We start from the raw sequence: 25,312 nt of genomic DNA on the forward strand, positions 1-25,312 counted from the left end.
AAAAATGTCGATAATAGAGCTCGTATGCGAAAGATATGGACGAAGCTTAGTCCCTACTCTTCGAGCACGACGAACTCGATACAGTTTTGTAAATATGAGATAGAGTGACAATTAGCCGACGGGATCTAAATGAAAGTTGTAGTACTCGTAAATACCAACGCGTGGATATAAAGAACGTAGAAAACGGAGCTCGTACGCGGAAGATACGGACGAAGCTTAGGGGCTACTCTACGATAAAATCCCTATAAATAAAGGATGAATCCTTCATAATTTCTTCACACCATAACCTTTCTTTCTCTCTCTAACTTCTCTCTAGCCTCCATAAACCCATCCCAAGTCTAGGGAACCTCCCTAGCACGAGAAGGAAGCCCCGGAGCGCCCGACGGCTCCGAGAAGAAAAGCTTTCGGCTCGGAAACGCTGCTTCAGCGAAACCCATTTTTTTTAATAAAAATATGTTGTAAGTGAGCTACGCCTACACTATTTCTAATATAGATTTTATTTAAATATAGTAATGTTATTAGGACCTTATAATAATTATTTTGGCTATTATTATGAGTTATATAAGTGTCATTATAATATTTTTTTTAACCACTTGCGGTACGGGGAATCTGGTTTAAAGGGCCGCATAGGGTTGTTGGATTTCAGAAGTGCTATATGCCAAAATGGTCATGCCCTCCGGTGTTTTACGCCTGGCCCCTGTCTGTACATAGTGGGTGAAGAGTATTGTTTAACGCTTATATAATAGTAATAATAGCTAGAGTAATAATTAGTATCAGTGAATATTAGACTAAACCTTAGCGATAATAATGCTAGGTTTCGTCGAAGGAAAATAGAATCGTTAAAAGCGAAGCGCTGCCCGAGTTTGGAATCATCACTTTAACAAGTTAGTGAATAGTTACTTTCATCTTACACATAGATATGAAGTATTTAATATAAATTACGTGCTATGTGTGCATATTATATGTGTTCTTGATATCTATGATGGATGAACGATTTATACATGTTTTAAATGATTTAAACCATATATGTATTTTATATGTACGAAAATGTTAGGTAAAACATGGATAGATGAAATAGTTGATGTGTGATAAAATGATGAGAGGCCTCAATGTTTAAGATGATCTAGCCATCTAGCGGAGTATAGATGACGACCACGGACTATTCTAGACAGTCCGGTGGAACGCTAGCAGGCTCGTAACTTGTAGGTATTTTTGAACTACGTATTCACTAGGTATTTTTGAACTAAGTGTTCACCAGATGTTTTGAACTAAGTGTTCACCAGATGTTTTGAACTAAGTGTTCACCATATGTTTTGAACTAAGTGTTCACCAGATGTTTTGAACTGCGTGTTCACCAGATGTACCCTGTTGTATAAACCCTGGCGACTATGAGACTTAGTGCCTAAACCCTAGCGACTATGCGACTTAGTGCCTGTTGAGTAAACCCTAGCAACGATGGATTTCGTTTCGATTCCTTAGGATGATCCTTAGGAATGAATGAACGAGGAATAGCTGAATCTTAGGGTAGATCCTTAAGAGTAAAGAAGATAATGGGGATGGGTGATTGGGTTGATTGTTTGATGTTTAACATAATAATTATATTATTGTGGGTTGAAAACCCTATGTACTCACCAGGTTTCCCAACCTGACCCACTCAGTTTATTTATATTACAAGTGTTGATATGAAGTCACATTACACTGAGAGATTAAGGAGATATAAATCACTAGTGATAATGAATGTAAGTTCTGTTTATGCTTATGTTACTGTATTGACGATGACATCCCAAATGTTTTAAAATGAATAAAAATACTTTTCTTCAGAAATGCTTTGATAATGTATTTATCATGTTTTACTGGGAACAAATTCCGCAACATTTTTATTAAAAGAAGTACTCTGATTTTTATAAAGTATAAACAAAATCGGTCTTTTCTGGCCGTAAAAGATGGGGATGTCACACAAGGATATAGAAGGGCACCTCAATCTGACCTCATGAAGTAATGCGGATTTGTCAACCAGGTTAAAGGCATTGGAGAAGGCACAGTAATCATGGAAAGAGACCCATCATTGTGGCATTCACTCAACACCCTGGTGGCGCTATGTAATACGGCTTCAGCGCCACCCGACACCCCGACCCCAAACTAAAAATCATTGAGATACTTGGCCATTTCTTTACCAACACCTTTCATAGCCAGCTTGGAAACCAAACGTCTCCATATAGTTCCTACTGCAATAGGTCGTATTCCCTTATCAGGTTTTAGAAGCGGTGTAAGAGGAGCAGAGGCAACAAATTCCACCAAACTCGAAGGGCATCTCCCCCTAGCCATAAATTAATCACACATGTGATAGAACATAGGAGGTATTTGGCAATTGCTGAACCTTCTCCACAAAGAGCATCTAAAATGTGTTGAGCTCTCAACCCATCTCTCCCACACGAGGTTCCTTTAGGGAATCATTTAATGCCCCCAAGGACATTGTCAATATCAACCACAAGGGGAGGTACTGAACATATGGTACTCAGCATGGATGGTGGTGGCTTGTATGGATGCTTATCCTCCAATGCCTTCGTGGTAGCATCCCCGTATGGAGCAACCCCCGAGGAACATAATATTTTCACTACTGCTGTGAAATGCCCATCAGCAACCTTACGGAGACATTGTCTGACGTTGGCGTCACCCCGTGTTCTATCCTCCTAAATGTACTCTTCTTATTTGCCTTGTTGCTCCATCCTTGCATTGTCAACCAAGTTTTTAACAAGCTTGGCTATACCATCTTCTGTACCCCAAGTAGCTAATGCGCTTAAGATGTTACGATGTTGCAAGGACTTCTTGTTCCCAAACCTACTTTCTTGTCTATTATTGGGCCTGAACACCTGAAGAATACACCTAGGAAGAATTAACAATGTAACCCACACTTCAATGGACCCGAGATGAGTAGCAACCTTGGAAAGGGCTTCTTTCAAAGCCTGAGAGAAAGCCATACGACAATTATGAGGGATGCCTTTGACTGTGGTGATAGGTAGCTTAAACACAAGATCAAGGAGCTGAGCATCCAACACCAACCCCTCATTGAGGTTGGCATTCGGTTCATTGGGTGGCGGCTTTTGACAATAATATGTCTGCTCATGTATCAACATCACCATTAAATTTAACAAGACCACCTGAGTGTCGACACGCGCGGCATAGGGCATGGAGACTCATACAATCCCTACATATCCATTGACCAAACTATGTTGTCTCTTGAATCGGTAATATTTGGCTTAATAAATAGTTTTTGTTTTATACAAATCTTTCGGTGTTATAAAATTTGACAAAAAATATATAGAAACGTTCCATATATAAATTTAAACAGTCAAAATAATAATTTTATTTTTAATATCTTCGTAAAGTTCTATCATTTGAGTATTTCAATTCCATATGATTTCTTTTTTGGTTTTCATACAAAGAAAAACTAAACCGCAACTAGTTAATGATACCGACAATATTGGACCACATCCCAGTTACCTAAGAATGTTGAGTTCCCAAACAAAAGCATTGTTATTTTTCATTTTTCAGTTCAGCATAACTTCAATAAATAGCATAGGTTAAATTATCCATTTTTTCTAGAATATATGCATACCACATAACGAGTTAACATTATTGTCAATGTCATATGAATCTATTAAGTTACTTAATTGAGACAAGTAAAAAGTATATGTTAAACATGACTTTAGATTTGAATAACCTAGCCACCCGAGCTAAATAAAGAAACCCTAACACTCGATTTTAATTGGATAAATAATTGGTATGTGTATGTATATGTGTGTGTGTGTATGTGTGTGTATTGAGGGGTTTGTTTTGTTCGAATGTCTGTATAATAATGCTAATAGCTAGGCTTACAATAGTACCAAACGATTACATTCCAAGCTCGTGGATATGAATACTCCATATTACCTTATAGATGTAGTTCACATTGATCGAAACACGTTAAATATTATGTTTTGTGTATATATTTTAGTTTTTTTCATGACATATACATATATAGGAATAATTTAAAATCTTTGATCTTTAAAAATCATATGGTTGTGATCAAATTATATTGATCAGGGGTAGTTCTGAATCAAGAATTAACTATTTGTAACAGTGATGCCTCAACTCGTAACTACAATGCCTGAAATTTTGCATTGCTTTTCTACAATGACTAACATGAAACAAGGCAGCAGAATCCATAATCCAGGATTCACCCATAATTTATATGTTGCAAATGAGTCATCATCAAAATATGTTGCCATATTCATCTACTTATTCCCTTTGATGGTTTTAGGCATTGATTTATGAAGTCGCTATTTTCGTTAGAGTTCTAACAAGTAATATATTTCCTATAATTGGACGGACCTTTCTTCATTGACTTCAATATTCGTCTACTGTTACCCTTTTATTGGATCTCATGTATTTGTACCATGTACTAAACAAACCGTTGGAACATTCTCATGCATTCCTCCTGTGAATATCCTCACTCACGATCATGTCGTGAATGCCGTTAAAGATAATATTAGTAAATCCTGATGAACTCCTAACTGCATAAGTGTTCCATAGTGAATATAATAGTTGCACCACATGAACTTCATCATCAAATTTAATATAAAATGAAACTTACCTGGATTGTATCAAATTAAATTCATTTGTCAGATCTGTCACTTGTCACTTGTCACTGACATTCTTTTATTTTATTTTTGTATTCACCAACATTATAATTAAGAAAATCTTATCCACGGTCGATGGTTTCTCCTACATGTTAGATAGCGTCTTGGTTAGTTTAAACATTGTCTTCTCGTTAACAATGTTATATGCAACATTATTTGCCAACAAAAATCTAAACACACCAAGTGCATGTTAGTTCAACAGGTGTCCACCTCCTACTTCATCTCTTAAGGTTTTCAATTGAATAAGAGTTTGTATAACTTTTTTCTCATGGAGATAATCTTCGATCTCCATCTCCCAAAATCCAAAATCATGATTTTTCACATTATCGATCTTAACCTTCCTATATATAGTCATACTAGTTGTTGGGTTAAAGATGTTATAAACACACAATAAAGATGCAAAAAAAAACATTAATAACACACATAATTACATGGTTCACATGAGTGAGAGTTTTCATATTATATCATAGGTGAACTAGAGATTTCATTAGATTCTCAGAATATACCACCATTACTAATAGGGTTTAAGATTCTATTGAAAATACCTCTCATTTGAGAAAGAGGCCCCGCATACATGATCGAGAAATTGAATATATTCAAAGGGGATGTTTAAGCACTTAGTATGTCATTTAAACAAGTTGTGTTCGAGAAATTGAAATTCAATTGGGATCCAAGGGACTTAGACTTGTGTAAGTCACATAACAATTCACATTAGTACAATCAGAATGTTCCAATGCGGTAAAGCAACATGGAACATGATGAGTAACGTAACTTAGCAAATAAGAATATAGCATATTGGTGAGGTTAATGGTGTTACAAACCCTATGGAGGCCCGAACTTGAGTCCATGACAATACGCCTTAAAGCCACATAACCAAGTCACCAAACCCCTTCGTAATGACATAATTTTTTACACTAATTCTAAACATATCCCAACACTTAGGAAATATATATATATATATATATATATATATATATATATATATATATATATATATATATATATATATATATTACCATATTAAAAAGGTAAATATAGTATCTAATATTATAAAACCAAAATGGTTATATAATTTACGGTTACAATACATTATATAAATATAACTAATTTATATGTACATTTAGTTTTTGACCATTTAATTTATTTATAACACCTTTCACGATCTTTTGAGATTCAATAAACTCAATTTCAAAACTTGCAAGTTTAATCAAGAGTTTCATAGTTTTTTTGCAGAAGCAGAATGTATTGTATATCCATTAATAAGGAGTGGGAAAGAAAGATCGTAAACTTCGTTTGACCTTAATTTATTCAGTGTTTTGGTTCATTTTGCAAAGCCCGAAATTTTTTGGTGTTCAAAAAATTGAGGTGTGCTACCTTGAGTGGATAAAATATCGTACTAAGTTCTCTAAATTATGTTGGTTCGATTGGTGTAATGTTTCTTGAATTTCTTGTAATTTGTAACCGCTAACATCTTGTTAGTTGTTTTTTGTTTAATGTATGTTAAAAAAAATTAATAAATTCTCAATCATGGTTTTTCATTAATTAAGGGTATGTTTGGCTTAGCTTTTTAATCTTAAAAGTGTAATTGGTAAAAGTGATCATTGGCTTATGGTTTTTTGAAAAAGAAATTTTTAAAAAATGTTTGGTTTAACTTTTGTTGTATAAGTCGGTTTTAAAAGGTGTTTGAATTAGCTTCTAAGAGGTAAAAGATGATAGAAAAAACTAAAAAGCTATTAAAAAACTAAGATTTTATAGCTTTTTGAAACTCTTTTATTTTATCTATCTAAAATTGTTTGTAAAACCTTTTTAAATAGCTCAAACATTTTTTTAACTTATTAGTTTTTTAAAAAACTAATAAACTAATAAGTTAATTTAAAAAAAAAAGGGTGCTTATTGTTTGTTCTCACCACATTAAGCTAAGTTTAAGTATTTTGATAGGAATTCTTAAAAATCAGCTTATCGTGGTAGGGATAAACTAAATGTGGTAGGGATAAGCTAAATAAATTGATTTTAATAAGCATCTTTCCCATTGCTTATTACTTATTATTTACTAGGCGTAAGACCCATGTATTACATGGTTTAATTAAAAAAAATAAATATAAATGTCTATTATTTATGAACTTTGGATTTATAAAAAAATAAGAAAAATAATGAATTATTAAAATTGATTTTTTATCTTTTAAATTTAAATAAATAAAATAATAAACTAATGAGTTTTAATTTGTGAATTTTAAAATAAGAAAGTAATTCCATTAATGAAATTGATGTTATTTATTAGATTAGATATATTGTAATTATTACATTAAAGTATTATGTGAAATTTATTAAAATAGAAAAAAAACCATAAAATAACATTTATCAAATTAAATGAGAGTATGACATGTGACAAAAAAAACTTTCAAGAGTAGATTATCACCGCAAATAAATAAACTAATAAATAATAAACTGATAAACTATAATCTAATTTATCCAAAAATAAGTTTTAAACTTGGAAATGTGATACACAAGGATGGCTATCCTTTTTATAGTATAAAAAGTAATGAATTTTTTAAACCAAGAAAAATAAATAATAAATAGATAACCCTTCAATCGTGTTTTCCAATTTAGCACGTCTCTCGGTCTCTCTCTCTCTCTCTCCCTCGCCGCTTATTAAGCGGTGCAGTAACCGAAGCCCAGACCTCTCCACACCCCTTTCAGTCAATCCTCTTCTGCAACCACAGCCCAGACCTCAAACACCGACGATTTCACACACATTTTATGCATGGGAATCGAGGGAAAAAGCGGTTGCAGCAAAATCAAGAGGAGGAAGTTGGCCATCAACTGGAAGCAGCTCTTACCTTCGTCATCCGGTGACGACGATCGTCCAACGGAACTTCTTGTGACATCGAAGAGGAAATCAAAATGCGGCCGCAGTGAAGGTGACGCGCAAGAGAATCATAAGGAAGACTTGGAACTCCAGACGAAATCATACGATGAAATTACCGAGTATATTGCGAGATCTAAAAGATTCTTGGTAACACTAAGTGATAAGTTGCCTGATAGGGGCGAAAAGCTCAAGGCAACTCTCCAGAGATACGAAGATGAACTCGAACGAAGAAATAAACTCGAACTGGAGAAGGTTTTGCTTTTTTTCTTCCCCTTTTATGTCAGTGGAATGCTTCTAAATCTTAAAACACGCACATTGGGAACTAAATTTGGTATATCATCCACTGATTGATTATTCCGAAGTTGCTATATTTGGTATCTATAACTTTTTGCAGCTTGAAAATTAGCGATTGATTTTGGGGGGTATTGGTATTTCATGTTTATATGATTGAATCAAATTAGACCATGGTTATTATCAATGGACCTGCCAGTCATATGAATAGAGAAAGATTTTGTAGCACTATTCATATGGAATTCTATTATTTACATGGGCCTTAATACATGACAATACAGCTTTCTGATCACAGTGATGAATGTGAGATTAAATCACCACCAAATTGGTAGTATTGCATTGTTTCTATGCATATACAGTCTGCTAAACTGCTTTTCTGTAGGTGCTTCCGGAGGCAAAAGGAAAGGTGACCAGAAATCTTCATCATCAGCAATGTTTGCCAAATTTCTTAACAGAATGTTAGCTTCTTGAGGTGAGTACATGTGGACTTTTTATGTGATTATAATTTCCAAGATATGCTATATGTTTTAGTTTATGAACTATTCTCAAGAGTATGTGTTTATGGTGTAAAGAATTCTATATGCTATTGTTATGAACTCTGTTTTAGAGTATGTATAGAAAATTTGCATACTTGTTATTGCTTTGCTAATATAATCCTTCTAGAGTATGTAAGTATGATATCAATTGCTTTATGTTGATATTGTGAACTTTTCCCTTTGGCCTATGAGTTATAAAAAGCTTATACTTGTAGCATGTGCACATCATGGCTTGTAGCATGTGATTGAATTGATTAAAAGAAAAGTGGATTGTAGCATGTGCACATCATTTGTATGAAATGCTTTCCAATAGTTTTTATGTCTAAACACATGTAGCTCAAGAGATAGTAATGTCTTTTGTACTTTGTTATAAATTTCATGTATTACAGGTTCAGGTGCATGCAAATAACCAGATGGGGTAGTTGTTATATATGGACCTTTTTGTAGATCACAAGAAGTAGATGATGATGAAGTGAAGCTATGTAGATGATCAATCTACCTTTTGAAACTTTGTTTTTGTAATTATGTATGCTTCACTATGGTTGTGTGATACTAGTTGTAACTCCCCAAGCTGGTTGATATTTGGAAAATGTTTATCTTTAGATCAAGTTTTACAAGATATTACTATATGTCATTAAGGTATTTTCTTAAAAATCTATAGGTTTCAAACAAATATAAGATGGGGTGTTACTGTTTATAAAGAAGGTCAAAAGTTCAAACATTGGCAAACCTAAGATGTTATTAGTCTTCACAATTTACCCCGCGTGATTACCTCCTAGGGGGTAAATGTGTGAATGAATTTGGTCCCTCATACTGCTTTTTATACTACCGTTATTAGATTTAATAAATCAGTTATTAAATAATTAAAGTAATTAAGAAACCGATAATAACTATTGACATACATGTCCGGTGGACAGGTTGACAAATGTATAAACAATATATTGATTTTAGTTGGTTTTATAGTATATTTTTTTCATTTGTTCCTATATTAGCAATGTACATGACAAATCTACCCAATTATCTTTCATGTCTTGAAATAATATCTATAATGGTCTTGCATACATAAATAAAATAAAGAAGACAATCAATTTAAGAGTCAAAAACTCAAATATTATTCAATGTAGAGCTGAAAGTCAACATTATCAACTTATTGGTTTAGATAAAATCACCCACAAGGACAAACATAATAATATATAATTGCAAAAAGTAGTTTATATTAATATTTATGAAAGTAGTTTATATTAATATTTATGTTGTTTAGATGGTGAAAACTTTTTACACTCGATGTTATAATTAGATAGTGTTTCCAAACTGTGTTGCATTAATAAGAAAAAATGATATACAAACATATTTTATGTCGATTCCATCATATAAATTATAATCCAAATCAATTCATTTCCATGGTCAATGCGTGAAAAATATAAGTAAATTGATATTATTGGCTAAAGAAAATTAGTATTTTGCTATTATCGGTTAAAAAGATAAGTGTGACTATCATTGGTGAAAAAGATAAGTAGGTTGATGTAATTTGTTAAAAGGAGAAATATGTTTCTTTTATTTGTCAAAAAGATAAATTTATTACTATTATTGGTTAAAAAAAGACAACTGTCTTACCTTTATTACTTAGAAAGATATAAACACCCATATATAACTTCTCATATAAGGTCATGTCATTTTTTAACACATAAATAACTCGTGGTTGTCATTAAGGAATATTTTAAGCCATATCATAGTTAAATTTTTTCCTCATACTCCTTTATTTTATGAATATTCATTTATTGGAATAAAATTTGTAATTATAAAAAACTTCCCTTTAACCATAATGTGTAAACTAAAACAAGGAAACAACCATTCGCTTATTAGCTAACTTCATAGTTAAACGACCAATTAAAATAAGAAAAAACTAATTTTCCAATATACGAGAATTTACATCAACTCGCATCTACACATATAGGAATAAAACACCAAACCATTCATTCCTTTAGAACCTTGTATATTATGAACATTGAAAATAATCAATCCTATTTGGCCCTTCTTTTTACACAACAGATGCGTATTTAAGCTTTTTCTTAATTGAAGAGTTGGAACTTTGAATCTTTAGGCTCGCCCTTTTAAGCTTTCAATTGGCCAGAATTGATTTTATTGACTGTCATTAGGCATGAAACTTGAATGTTAGTAAATATCAAGTGATAGTCAAACAGTTTTATTTTTTAGTACGGTTGAATAAAATAGTAAGAGAATATTTATAAAATTCACCAATCACATATTTTGACCAGCTATGTTTTTTCATCAATGCATAGTTGCTCATACTAAACTTTGTCCAAGACTTTTTTGGAATTAACGCTTTTTTAAAACTGATATTATATTTGTTTTAGCCAAGCAAGCAAATTCTTGAAAAAAAATTCAGATCATTATTCTTTTCCATATCTTTTTTTTTCGAAATTTCCTTTAATGTGTTATTTGTTAGATTCTCCTTCCATGCTCAGCATCTTAGGAGTATGAAGTAACATGTATAAGTATATATTATAACTGGATTTTTCTTTCTTTTGTTGTTTAAACTCTATCCATCTGTCAGAATTAAAAGCTAAAATACACCAAACCAACTCCTGTTAAATTGATCTAAGAATTATTACTAACAATAATCAAACAAAAATTATAAATATTGATAGCTAGCTATAAAATGAGTCAATAAATGAATTACCATCTTAGTACATCACTTTCAAGAAGAATCTTCCATACACCTCCTCAACAGAGAATAAATTCAAATACGTCTTGGTCACCGCACAACACATGCAAACCAAAACCAATTATTGCTAATTGTTAGAGATACTAATGGATCACATCCGATAAACCTACTAATGTTTTCTTTCTTTTTCAGCAAAAAATACAAGTAATTAATATAACTAAACACAATTAAAGAGCATTCCACACCAAATAAAGTGAAGTTTTTAAATATAATAAATCGACGATAAATATAAAATATGAACTAAGTGAGCAAAATTGTTAAGTCACCTCTTACAGACTATGCAACATTGGCTGGAAAATTTTTTCTTTGCAGTTGAATTTCCACTCTCTGAAATTACATGTAGTGATGAAATTTTTTATCATTTGTTAGAAATACAATGTTATTTTAGGTAGAGTGCACACTAATCATGGACTGTTTCACATTACCATTTGTAACAGACATAAGCAAAAGTAAAATGACATAATAAAAAAATAATTAAAAAATAGATTGTTATTTCCTATATTTAATCCTAAACTTACAATATAGGCCTTTTCTTATTTCGTCTTAGCCAAAACAACCATGCTTTCTTTCGGTATAACACCAAGCATGCACCAAAATGAACAATGCTCTGCTATTAGCTTTCATCTTTCTCTTTATGTGTAATTTAGTTCACAAGTATTAATAGCCAACAACCAAAATCAAAATATTGATTTTCATATAAATGACCTCTAGTTATTCAACAATCCAATAACATTACCCATATATTTTTTCACTAAGGCAAAGTGGGTCTCTCTTTTATGGAAACATGACTAACTGTACAGTCATTACTGCATAAAACACCACAAAATGCTCACATTCTTTTCCAGTCAGCAAGTCCAAACACTCATATGTTTGAAAAGGAAAATTAAGAACAAAGTTAAAATTCATCTTAACAACATTGAAAACATCAACGTATAAAAATTTATCATCAAGAAATAAATGGTTTACTGTGACAACCCGAAAATTTTTGCCTTGTAAAGTCCAGCCTTTCGACTTAACCGAGTGTCAGACTCGTTTCTGCTATCAGTTAGCCTTGTTTAGAGTCTGTTTAAGGGTTCAAAGCTCAGTACATTCAAGCATTGAGTATAGGATTGGTTCGCGTAAGTTCCTAGCCTTGAAATCAAGCCCTACACTCCATTTGAGGGAGTGTACGGTCGTACACATGAGTGTACGGCCGTACGCATGTGTGTGCGGCCGAACACCCATCATGACCGTACACCCCTCCATAAGGGTGATATCCTTCCATTCCTAGGTCATTTCCTCAGTTTCCAAGTTAAGAACATCGATTTCTCTCCCAACTATCATCGAGCCTTTCACCCGATCTTCAAGAATGTAAGCCTTTCTTCCGTTTTGATTTGTTGTTATCCTTCTTCACCAAGAAACAACCTTTGATTTCATCCATTTGAAATCATCTTTTGACTAGATCTTCAAATCTTCATCCATTTCACCAAGAACACCAAGAACACACACTTGTTCTTGGTGATTGTGAGCCTTCTTGAGCCTCCAGATTGTAAGTACTCCTTGCTTATGCTTAGAACTTGTTAAGAACACTAGATTAACACCCTAAAAATGTCCAGAACTCAAGAACATAAGGAGTGTACGACCGTACACCCATGTGTGGCCGTACACCCCTCAAAACACCCCTAAAGGGCCTTCAAAATGCAATTCTAGCTTCAACACTTGATGAGCAATTGTCCTACAAGCTTCCCATTCATTAGAAAACACTTTTTTGCACTTATTACCATGAGTGTGCGGCCGCACACTCCATGTCCGTACACCCATGGACGCACACTCCCTATAGTGGCCGTACACTCCCCTTATATGAATAACATGTGATTCTAACACTTGGTCCAAGTGTTTCCTAGTCCCTAAAGGCGTTTCCTTGCATGTTAGTTTCTTATAAACACTATATTCATGCAATTACATGCCTTATATGTCATTTAGGACTCGTTTTTGTTTCGGGACTTCATTCGTGGAACTTCTCATCCTTACGCGCATATTCGTTTGAATCACCCACATAAGGTGAGTTCATACCCCTATAATGAATCTTTTAACTGTTTAAAATGCTTTTAAGGGGGGGGGGGGGAATACAAGTTGAACACAATGATAATTGTGTAATTGTTTGTTATAAACATCTTTCAAAAGATTGCTTATGTCTTTTATAAGTGATCAAAACATTTCAAAAACTCTTTTAAAGTTATGTTACTTTATAGTTTAACAAAACTCCGTTTTTAAAGTACCAGCATAACTTAGTAGAAAAATGAGACTTTTCAGTAACAGTTCAAGTAAAACACTAGTAAACTATAAGGGGTATAGTTTAGAGGTTCAGTTCATACTAGATACTAGAGCATAATATAAAGAGAAACATGGAGGTAGATACAATACATCAGAGAGACATACTATACATTATGCATGATAACAGAAAGAACATACTAAGATACTATAACAGAACGAACATACTAAATGCTATAGCAGGAGAACACTATAGGATCTAATTATACCAATGAATCACTAACTCATTGTTCTAAACAAAAGGTGATAGTAAAATTGGGTATACATGATCATATAACTTTAATGTGAATTTACACGGCCTAGCAATTTGTTTGTGGAAGTTGCGTTTGGTCCCCATAATCTTTTGCAGGGAGAGCGTATAGTATGGGTACTACTCATCACATTATGACCTTAATAAAACAAACATGTTTTAAAGGTAATCAGTACGTCAGGATGTCAATTCAAAAGACAACTGTGTACTTATAATTTCCCATTACTTTCATTTTGTGACAGTTCCACTTGAAAGTTAATGCAAACTACTTTCGAGTCAAGATAGTTATAAACTAGGGAAAACTTACATTTTACAAACGACAAACAGAACAGTCGAGTCTAGTACATTCAGTAGAAAGGGGCCTATAATGCTAACTTTATGATTCCTTAGTGTATGCATTCACGGATATATATTAAGCGGGTCTGACAGGTAGTAGGATGTGTGCTTTCCGCTTCATTTCCTGTTCCTTGTTTGGTTGTGGGCTTAGAGTAGATTCACCCAGCCTACTATCTATCAGATCTTAGCTTTATATATGTTCCGTATACACCAAGTAATCATAAGGGGTACTAGGTATGGGCCAGGCCATAGGACACTAATTCAATGCACAGTTTTCTAGTACAAAACATACTTTTCAAATAGAACATTTGGTATACAAAACTAGAAACTTACCAGTAAAGGGTTTATGTAACGCCCGTGTTTCTAGGCTAGGCATTAATATTGACGTAATAGTCTAGGTTAACCTTTGTAACTAATTTTGAAGAAATGAAAAGGAAATATGTGAATATTATGTGAATATTATGTGTCTTATGCTTAATTATTAGGATTTAATTAATTAAGAATAAAAATGAGCGTCGAAAATAAATATTAGATAAAGTCGATATCTATTAAGAAAGTTTTAGTGGTCGTGACAAGGATTCCGGATATATAAAGAATATCGAAATCCGAGTTATAACGAAGAAGTTATGACCTGTCGAAGTTTCGCGACAAAACCGGCACGGTGCCGAATGACGTAAAAAGTGAGTTTTTGATAAACTACTTTTTAGCCGTAGTGATCTAAATGAAAGTCGTAGTGTTCATTAACCGAGAGTATGCATAAAAAGAACGCCCAAATCTGACTTCGTATGAGGAAGTTATGATTTTTCTAAGTATCAGTTTAGTAGTAGACAGCTAAAAACTCGAATTTTAGATCGAGTGATTTTTAGCCAACACAACCTAAACGAGAATCTAAGGTCTCGTAAATAGTAGTACAACGGTAAAAAGAAAGACGAAAACGGACGTCGGATGAAGAAGTTATGAATTTTTAACGGATTTCCTGTCCCGGTCTGTTAAAAATAATAATATTAAAATTAAAGTCAAAATTAGCCGACGAAGTCTAAACGAAAGTTGTAGAGCGTAATTTTACCTACGCGTGCATATAAAGAACGTCAAAAACGGAGCCCGTATGCGAAAGTTATGGATTTTAGAAGTTTTTGAACAAAAATCAAGAAAAAAACACGAAATCCGAGAAATTTCGCATAGTCATGCTCCGGCCACGTCACCCTCGCTCGTAGCGCGCCACGTGTCCGAATTGTTGAGTCACTCGAGGCCAGTTGGTGAGTCGTGTCGCACCATCCTCGCACCGAAGGCTCGGCCAATCAGAAGCTGTCCCGTGCCTTCTCCGTGTCCGATCTCGATGAGTCATCCGAAGCAGGTGAGTCATTCGAAGCTGGACCAATCCGAAGACCACACGTGTCCGAGCCTCGCACCGCCATCAGCCTTCTCTCGCCTCCGAACCTCGCACCTGCAACGCGTGTCTTCTTCTCATTGCTTCGGATCCGAACCTCGGCCCTATAAAAGGGGGGCTGCGAGACCTCCCGGGTATATTTTGGAAAAGTGTTATTTTACACCCCTAAACCCATATTTCTTCCATTCCAACTTCCCCCAAAGCCCCGGTATCATACCAAACACCCGTAACACGTCCCGAAGTGCCTGAGAAGCCCAAGAAATTTATCTTTTCGGTTTTGAAGCCCAACCCTCGCAGAGCCCGGTTTCTCAATAAAACTCCCGGTTTTATTAGAAACGATCGTTTTAGGAAACGAAGTGTTGCCCGATTATCATTAAATCATGTGAGTGTGTAGTCACTTTCATCTTACACCTAGATATGAAGTATTTTCTATAAAATACGTGCTATGTGTAATTATATTAATCGTTTATTTGAAGTGACTGTTGAATAGATGTTTTGCACAGGTTTTAAACTAAATATGTATTTTATCTACAAATATGTTGGGTAAAACATGGGTAGACGAAATAGTCGATGTGTGTTAAAATGGTGAGAGGCCTCGATGTTGTTGTTGTTGTTGTTGTAGTCGTCTAGCGGAGTATAGATGACGACCACGGACCTTTCTAGACAGTCCAGTGGAACACTAGCAGGTTCACAACTTGTAGGTGTTGGTGAACTATATGTTCATTGGCGTACTCCATCCCCCTCATGGTTGCCTTTAGGACATGTATGGTTGAGGAGTCCCCTTAGCAGTAGTGTCCACCCAGATGATAATCCTTAGGCTAGGTCCCTTGTGATAGGTGTTTAGGGACGTAAAGTGAGGATAACGGGAATGGGTAATCAGGGTTATTGTTGATTGGTGAATTTAATAAGTTTATTATTATTGTGAGTTGAAAGCCCTATATGCTCACCAGGCTCCCAAGCCTGACCCACTCAGCTTTTTATATTACAGGTAGTGGACCCCGAGCATAGTCGGATCATGATGAGAGATTTTTGGATTATAGGCCAGTAGTTGTAATAACTGTTGTAAGGCTTATAATGTCTTGTTTATGCTTTTGATCTGTATCGGAACATGACATCCCGAGGTTTTGATATAAAATGAAAATATATATTTCTTAAAGAAAGGTTTTGATAAAATTTTATCATGTTTTGTTTTGGGGACCAATTCTGCAACATCTTTTAAAAGGATTTCTCTGAATTTATTTTAAAAAGCATAAATTAAATCGGTCTTTTTTGGCCGAGAAATTAGGGGATGTCACAGTTGGTATCAGAGCATTAGTTTAAGCGAACTAGGAATTTGTAGGATTTCTAGACTTAAACTTAGAATGCTAAGTGATGATTGTGAGATGAGTGTCTAGTATATTTTAGACACGAGCACTAGTATATTTTAGGAAAGATGCCTAAAATGCTTTTATGTGCTAAATGCTATATATTTGTCATATATGCCATTAATTGTTCGGGTCTGTGGTCTGTTGCCGACCGGATCTGGAAACCTTATGTGTGTAGGATTCTAAGCGTACGATTACGATATTAGAACTAACATGTAAACGTTTCGGAGTGATAAGGAGAATTTAAATATCCATCAAGGAATAAAGACCTAAATTCGCCTTATTCGGTATATAGATTATAATGGCAAGAACCCGAAGTGGAGCTGGAAATGCAAACAGAAACCAACAACCTCAATCCCAAGTGGTGGAACAGGTTCCTATAGCAGGAGCTGCACCAGAACCCATCACCATGGCTGGAGTACGAGCCATGATTCAATCAATGATGGTTGAACAAAGGGAGGAAATGAGGCAAATATTTCTGAACAACAGGAATGAACCTTCAATCCCTGTTGAACAACGTGAATTAAATGACGATCAATCTGAAGAAGGAAACAACAGTAGATCTGTTGGTCATAGTGAACCGCTTGTGGTTGGGAGAAATAACCACGAGGATAGAGTGGAGAGAAATGGGTGCAAGTATAAAGACTTTATGACTTTCAAGCCATCAACCTTCACTGGAAAAGAAGATCTCGTCGGAGTAATTGATTGGATCTCGGAAATGGAATTGGCTTTCATGACATGTGGTTGCCAAGGTAAGTTACAAACCACATTTGCAGTGCGTCAGTTCAGAGGTAGCGCTGCTCGTTGGTGGAACACTCTGGGGAAAACCCTAAGCCCTAATGAGCCACTGCAACTGACTTGGGCAGAGTTCTTGGTGCACTTCAAGCGCAAGTACTGCTCGGCCCAAAATGTGCTTGAGCTAGAAAACCAAATTCTGAAGTTGAAGAAGGGAAGTATGACCGTTGATAAATACACAAATAAATTCACAGAAAAAATGGAGTTTGCTTTGCGTATTGTCCCAGATTAGCTGGTAAAAATTGACAGGTACGCAAAGGGACTTCCATGGGAGTATGCGGTGCCAGTACGTCAGGCACTTACTTTGGAGGCAGCTATCTGGGCTGCCAAGTCTGTTGAAGATATGATTAAGGGGAGAGCCGCCAGCAAGGTTGAATTTGGCGAAAAGATAAAGTTTGAAGGAACTTCAGGTTCCAATAAAAAGAACAAATTCTCGAAGACTGGTTCGAGGAAATTCGGAGGAGGAGCCGAAGCCAAGTGGTGTGACAAGTGTAAGAAGAAACATGCTGGGAAATGCAGCGTGGAAGTCACTTGTTACAAATATGGAAACCCTGGGCATTATGCCAATGAATTCACCTTCAATAAGAATGTCTGTTTTGGGTGTAATGAAGAAGGGCACATTTTGAGGGATTGACCGAAGAAGAAGGATGCAGCAAAGCCCAATCTTCCACCAAAGCCGAAGGCGAGAGCCTTTCAGATGACACTTGAAGCTGCGAAAAAATAAGCCGATGTCGCTTCAGGTACCTTTCTCGTAAACGAATTGCCTGCCCAAATTTTGTTTGATTCTGGAGCCAATTTCTCCTTTATTTCGCATGAATTTGGTAGAAAACTAGCTTTGCTTGTTGATAGACTAGTTAATGCTTTAATAGTCGAGATTTCTAGTGGCAAGTTTATACCTGTTAGCCATCGTATGAAAAACATCCTCATTGACTTGAATGGGAATAAGTTCCACGAGGAATTATTGCCTATTGAGTTAAATGGTTTCGACATAGTTCTAGGAATGGATTGGCTTAGCGCCAATGATGCCGAAATATTGTGTAGAAAGAAGATAGTAAAAGTAAAACCACCAGGGAAAGAGTCGTTTATGGTGTATGGAGACAAACGCAGAGTAAACTCTAGAATCATTTCAATAATGAAAGCCAGAAAGTGTTTGGCCAAGGGATGTACATCATATCTAGCGTTCGTGATCGATGTTAAGTTGGAAAAGAAGGAGGTGCAGAATATTTCGGTGGTGTGTGACTATCTGGAAGTCTTTCCCGAATACCTTCTCGGATTGCCCCCTAATCGACAAGTAGAATTCCGTATCGACTTGTTACCAGGAACAACGCCAATAGCAAAAGCACCGTATCGACTAACACCAACAGAGATGAAAGAGCTTATGACACAACTTCAGGAGTTATTGGACAAAGGTTTTATTCGACCTAGTTCATCACCCTGGGGAGCCTTGGTGTTATTTGTAAATAAAAAGGACGGGAGCATGAGAATGTGCATCGATTACAGAGAGCTGAATAAAGCAACAATAAAGAACAAGTACCCGTTGCCGAGGATTGATGACCTGTTCGATCAATTGCAAGGTTCGAGCTATTTCTCGAAGATCGATCTTAGGTCAGGATATCATCAACTAAAGGTAAGAGAGCAGGATATTGAGAAGACTGCGTTCAGAACAAGATATGGACACTATGAGTTCTTGGTTATGTCGTTCGGACTAACCAATACTCCAACGAATTTCATGGATTTGATGAACAGGGTTTGTAAACCATACCTTGATAAATTCGTGATAGTTTTCATAGATGATATTTTGATTTATTCAAAAAGCAATCAGGAGCATGACAAGCATCTGCGTGAAGTGCTAGAAGTTCTGAAAAAGGAGAAGTTGTATGCAAAGTTCTCCAAATGTGAATTTTGGATTCAAGAAGTCCAATTTTTTAGGTCATGTGGTTAACCAAGAAGGGATAACGGTTGACCCAGCAAAGATTGAAGTTGTGATGAAGTGGGAATAATCAAAAAGTCCTACGGAGATCCGAAGCTTTTTAGGATTAGCTGGATATTATCGAAGATTTATCCAAGGCTTTTCTTCAATCGCTACTCCATTAACAGCTTTGACCCATAAAGGAGCTACTTATACTTGGAATGAGAAGCATAAGGAAGCTTTTGAGAAGTTAAAGAAGAAATTGTGTGAAGCACCGATTCTTTCGTTACCTGAAGGAGTTGATGACTTCACAGTTTATAGTGATGCCTCTGGAGTTGGGTTAGGTTGTGTTCTGACCCAAAGGGATAAAGTGATAGCGTATGCATCGAGGCAATTAAAAGAGCATGAAAAGAACTACCCCACTCATGATCTGGAGTTGGCAGCGGTAGTATTCGCCTTAAAGATATGGAGGCACTATCTTTATGGTACTAAATGCAAACTTTTCACTGATCATAAGAGTCTTCAATATCTCTTTAATCAGAAGGAATTGAACATGAGGCAACGACGCTGGCTAGAATTACTCAAGGACTACGACTGTGAGATACTTTACCACCCTGGTAAAGCAAATGTTGTTGCTGATGCTCTCAGTCGGAAGGTAAACCTTGAAAATAAAAGGCCAAGAGCGTTGAGAATTGAAGTTGTCTCGACAATTGTGGAAAGTATAAAGAAAGCTCAAGAGGAAGCTTTAGAGAAAAATGACCGAAAGGAAGAACGTTTGGGCAAAACGTTAGTGTTTGATACAAACGGTCAAGGATTGAAGGTATTCCAAGATAGGATTTGGGTACCTAAGACGGGAGGAGTAAGAGATCTTCTGATGGAAGAGGCTCACAAGACCATGTACTCGATTCATCCCGGCAATACAAAAATGTATAGGGATCTAAAACCCTACTACTGGTGGCCGACGATGAAGCTCGATGTTGCTAAGTATGTGGCCGAGTGTGTAACATGTGCTAGGGTTAAGGCACAAAATCAGAAACCGTATGGGAGTTTAGAACCTTTGCCTATACCCATGGGTAAATGGGAAGACATCACCATGGATTTTGTGACTAAACTGCCCAGAACAAGGAACGGTCACGACATGATTTGGGTGGTCGTTGATCGCTTCACTAAGAGTGCGCATTTCATAGCAGCCAACGAGAAATGGTCTATGGATAAACTTGCGAATTCTTACGTGAAGGAACTTGTAAGGATTCACGGTGTTCCGTTAACGATTGTATCAAATCGTGACAACCGTTTTACCTCAAGGTTTTGGAGGAGTCTACAAGAGGAATTGGGTACAAAGTTGTGTTTGAATACATCTTACCATCCGCAAACCGATGGTCAGAGCGAACGAACAATTCAAACGTTGGAGGATATGCTGAGAGCATGTACCCTGGAATTCCAAGGTAACTGGGATGAACACTTACCTGTAGTAGAATTTTTCTATAATAATAGTTTCCACTCGAGCATCAAGATGGCACCTTATCACGATTTGTATGGAGAAAAGTGTCGAACGCCGTCATGTTGGCTGGAAGCTGGGGAAAAGCAGTTTATGGGACCTGAAATAGTCCATCAGACTGCTGAAAAATTGAAAGTGATTAGGGAAAGGATGTTGGCAGCTCAAGATCAACAAAAGAGCTATGCTGACAAGAAAAGACAACCGATATCATTTGAAGTTGGAGATTTGGTTTTACTTAAAGTCTCGCCGTGGAAGGGACTTATAAGATTTGGTAAAAGGGGAAAGTTGAGTCTAAGGTTTATTGGACCGTTTAAAGTTCTTCAGAGGATTGGGAATCAAGCTTACAAGCTAAAATTACCAGAAGAACTAGAGGGTATTCATAATACATTTCATGTATGTTATTTGAGAAAGTTCACGAGAGATGTGCCCGACACAATTCCAATTTCTGAATTAAGGTTGGATGAAAACAAGAGGTTAATTGAAGAACCAGAGGCAATCGTTGACCGTAAGACTAAGAAGTTGCGACGCAAGATGGTCGATTTAGTGCTTGTGCGTTGGAAACATACGAATGGGCCAAATCTTACCTGGGAAACAGAGAGTGACATGATGAGTCGCTACCCGCATTTGTTTGCTGATGTGTGATTCCGGGGACAGAATCATCCTAAAGGGGGGGGGGGAGAATTGTAACGCCCGTGTTTCTAGGCTAGACATTAATATTGACGTAATAGTCTAGTTTAACCTTTGTAACTAATTTTGAAGAAATGAAAAGGAATTATGTGAATATTATGTGTTTTATGGTTAATTATTAGGATTTAATTAATTAAGAATAAAAATCAGCGTCGAAAATAAATATTAGAAAAAGCCGATATCTACTAAGAAAGTTGTAGTGGTCGTGACAAGGATTCCGGATATATAAAGAATACCGAAATCCGAGTTATAACGAAGAAGTTATGACCTGTCGAAGCTTCGCAACAAAACCGGCACGGTGCCGAATGAAGTAAAAAGTGAGTTTTTGATAAACTACTTTTTAGCCTTAGTGATCTAAATGAAAGTCGTAGTGTTCGTTAAACCGAGAGTATGCATAAAAATAACGCCCAAATATGACTTCGTATGAGGAAGTTATGATTTTTCTAAGTTTCAACTTAGCAATAGACAACTAAAAATTCGAATTTTAGATCGAGTGTTTTTTAGCCGACACAACCTAAATGAGAATCAAAGGTCTCGTAAGTAGTAGTACAATGGTAAAAAGACAGACGAAAACGGACGTCGGATGAAGAAGTTATGAATTTTTAACGGATTTCCTGTCCCGGTCTGTTAAAAATAATAATATTAAAATTAAAGTCAAAATTAGCCAACGAAGTCTAAACGAAAGTTGTAGAGCGTAATTTTACCTACGCGTGCATATAAAGAACGTCAAAAACGGAGCCCGTATGCGAAAGTTATGGATTTTAGAAGTTTTTGCACAAAAATCAAGAAAAAACCACGAAATCCGAGAAATTTCACATAGTCATGCTTCGGCCACGTCACCCTCGCTCGTAGGGCGCCATGTGTCCGAATTGCTGAGTCACCCGAGGCCAGCTGGCAAGGCGTGTCGCACCATCCTCGCACCAAAGGCTCGGCAAATCAGAAGCTGCCCCGTGCCTTCTCCGTGTCCGATCTCGGTGAGTCATCCGAAGCTGGACCAATCCTAAGACCACACGTGTCCGAGCCTTGAACCGCCATCAGCCTTCCCTCGCCTCCGAGCCTCGCAGCTGTGACACATGTCTTGTTCTCATTGCTTCGGATCCGAACCTCGGCCCTATAAAAGGGGGGCTGCGAGACCTCCCGGGTATATTTTGGAAAAATGTTATTTTACACCCCTAAAACCATATTTCTTCCATTCCAACTTCCCCCAAAGCCCCGGTATCATACCAAACACCCGAAACACGTCCCGAAGTGCCCGAGAAGCCCAAGAAATTTATCCTTTCGGTTTTGAAGCCCAACCCTCGCAGAGCCCGGTTTCTCAATAAAACTCCCGGTTTTATTAGAAACGATCGTTTTAGGAAACGAAGTGTTGCCCGATTATCATTAAATCATGTGAGTGTGTAGTCACTTTCATCTTACACCTAGATATGAAGTATTTTCTATAAAATACGTGCTATGTGTAATTATATTAATCGTTTATTTGAAGTGACTGTTGAATAGATGTTTTGTACATGTTTTAAACTGTATATGTATTTTATCTACAAATATGTTGGGTAAAACATGGGTAGACGAAATAGTCGATGTGTGTTAAAATGGTGAGAGGCCTCGATGTTGTTGTTGTTGTAGTCGTCTAGCGGAATATAGATGACGACAACGGACCTTTCTATACAGTCCAGTGGAACACTAGCAGGTTCGCAACTTGTAGGTGTTGGTGAACTATATGTTCATTGGCGTACTCCATCCCACTCATGGTTGCCTTTAGGACATGTATGGCTGAGGAGTCCCCTTAGCAGTAGTGTCCACCCAGATGATAATCCTTAGGCTAGGTCACTTGTGATAGGTGTTTAGGGACGTAAAGTGAGGATAACGGGAATGGGTAATCAGGGTTATTGTTGATTGGTGAATTTAATAAGTTTATTATTATTGTGGTTTGAAAACCCTATATGCTCACCAGGCTCCCAAGCCTGACCCACTCAGCTTTTTATATTACAGGTAGTGGACCCCGAGCATAGTCGGATCATGATGAGAGATTTTTGGATTATAGGCCAGTAGTTGTAAATAACTGTTGTAAGGCTTATAATGTCTTGTTATGCTTTTGATCTGTATCAGAACATGACATCCCGAGGTTTTGATATAAAATGAAAATATATATTTCTTAAAGAAAGGTTTTGATAAACTTTTATCATGTTATGTTTTGTTTTGGGGACCAATTCCGCAACATCTTTTAAAAGGATTTATCTGACTTTATTTTAAAAAGAATAAATTAAATCGGTCTTTTCTGGCCGAGAAATTAGGGGATGTCACAGATTAATCCATTTTAGTAAACCAGTATAAACTTAAAGGACCTTAGGTGGTTAATTCTATAATACCTAAGTTTATACATCAGAGTTATATATAATTAATACCCGATAGGTAGTTGGATGTGTGCTTTTCGCCTCATTTCCTGTTCCTTGTTTGGTTGTGGGCTTAGGGCAGATTCACACAACTAACTATCTGTTCGATATTAGATTATATATAGCTAGTATAAACTAAATGATTATAGAAGGAACCACTGTGGTTACCATTTTTATTAAAAGAAATAAGGGTTTTCTTAAAGAATCTTTTCATCAAATATAAAATAACTATTACAGTTAACTCCGTGAGTACCAAGTGAATACGCCAGGGTTATATACAACGATGATCTAGCAAATAATGGGATGTGTGCCTTCCGCCTAATTTCATGTTCCTTGTTTGGTTGTGGGCTTAGGGCAGATACACACAACCGATTGTTTGTTTACTCTGGGTTTTATATAACTTGTATCCATTTAGTACTCATAGAAAGGTTTGTAGAGTCCTTTTTACTTAGCTTTCATCAAAGCAGGAAATATAGGATTTTCTGGAGGAACAGGCGAACTTTTCTAAACAGAACCTACAAACTTACTACCACTTACTACAACTTTCTACAACTTACATTACATCACTAAAATCTTATGAACTCACCAGCTTAAATGCTGATCTACGCTTTCAAAATAACTTGTATTCTCAGGAGACCAATAGACAGGTACGCGCACTGGGATTCAGAAGATGGAGCAGTATAGCTTCAAGTCTTTTTGTTATTTACTTTGTATTCTATGTTATGTGAACCACATACTTTGTAAACACTTTCTTTCTAATGAAATGGTTGTTTATTACTTTGCTTACTATGATGCAAGACTTGTGATACTAAACATGACGTCCTCCACCCCAGAACGTTTTCGTCGTTCCGGTTTTGGGGTGTGACAGATTGGTATCAGAGCATTGTTTATAGTGAACTAAGTATATCAACCGATAAAAGATATACAATTATAAATACAATGGGGCCGAAGTGCTCTAGATAAGAATATATTTTAAATATATAATGATACCTTATAAAAGTATACATACGTGCTTATACATATATACATACTAGAACAAGTATCACAGCAAGAACAGAACAGAAGTATTTAAAGGTTGAACACTACGGTCAAACCTGGACAGTTATGTAATCATAGCTAGGATCAATATAGTGTGATCAAGTATATTCATTCGAGATATGACCGACATGTGTTTGGGAGTGATGTGGTGTTGCAACAGTCTTAAAACTTACCTAACTCTATTTAAGGGAATTCTAGATCAGAACATAAAGATAAGATACTATGGGAGT

General features: G+C 36.0%; 1 long non-coding RNA gene across 1 annotated transcript; it reads left to right on the top strand.

Moving 5' to 3' along the window:
- The first annotated feature begins 7,286 nt into the window (after positions 1-7,286).
- LOC145166214 (uncharacterized) lies at positions 7,287-8,974 on the top strand. Its single transcript, XR_013740426.1, has 3 exons — positions 7,287-7,797; positions 8,219-8,308; positions 8,762-8,974. It is a non-coding gene; the product is annotated as an uncharacterized LOC145166214 (long non-coding RNA).
- The last annotated feature ends 16,338 nt before the right edge of the window (positions 8,975-25,312 follow it).

This window comes from Lactuca virosa, chromosome 3 (assembly GCF_052849685.1).
Source record: "Lactuca virosa cultivar CGN04683 chromosome 3, Lactuca_virosa_CGN04683_v6, whole genome shotgun sequence".
Lineage (NCBI taxonomy): Eukaryota > Viridiplantae > Streptophyta > Magnoliopsida > Asterales > Asteraceae > Lactuca > Lactuca virosa.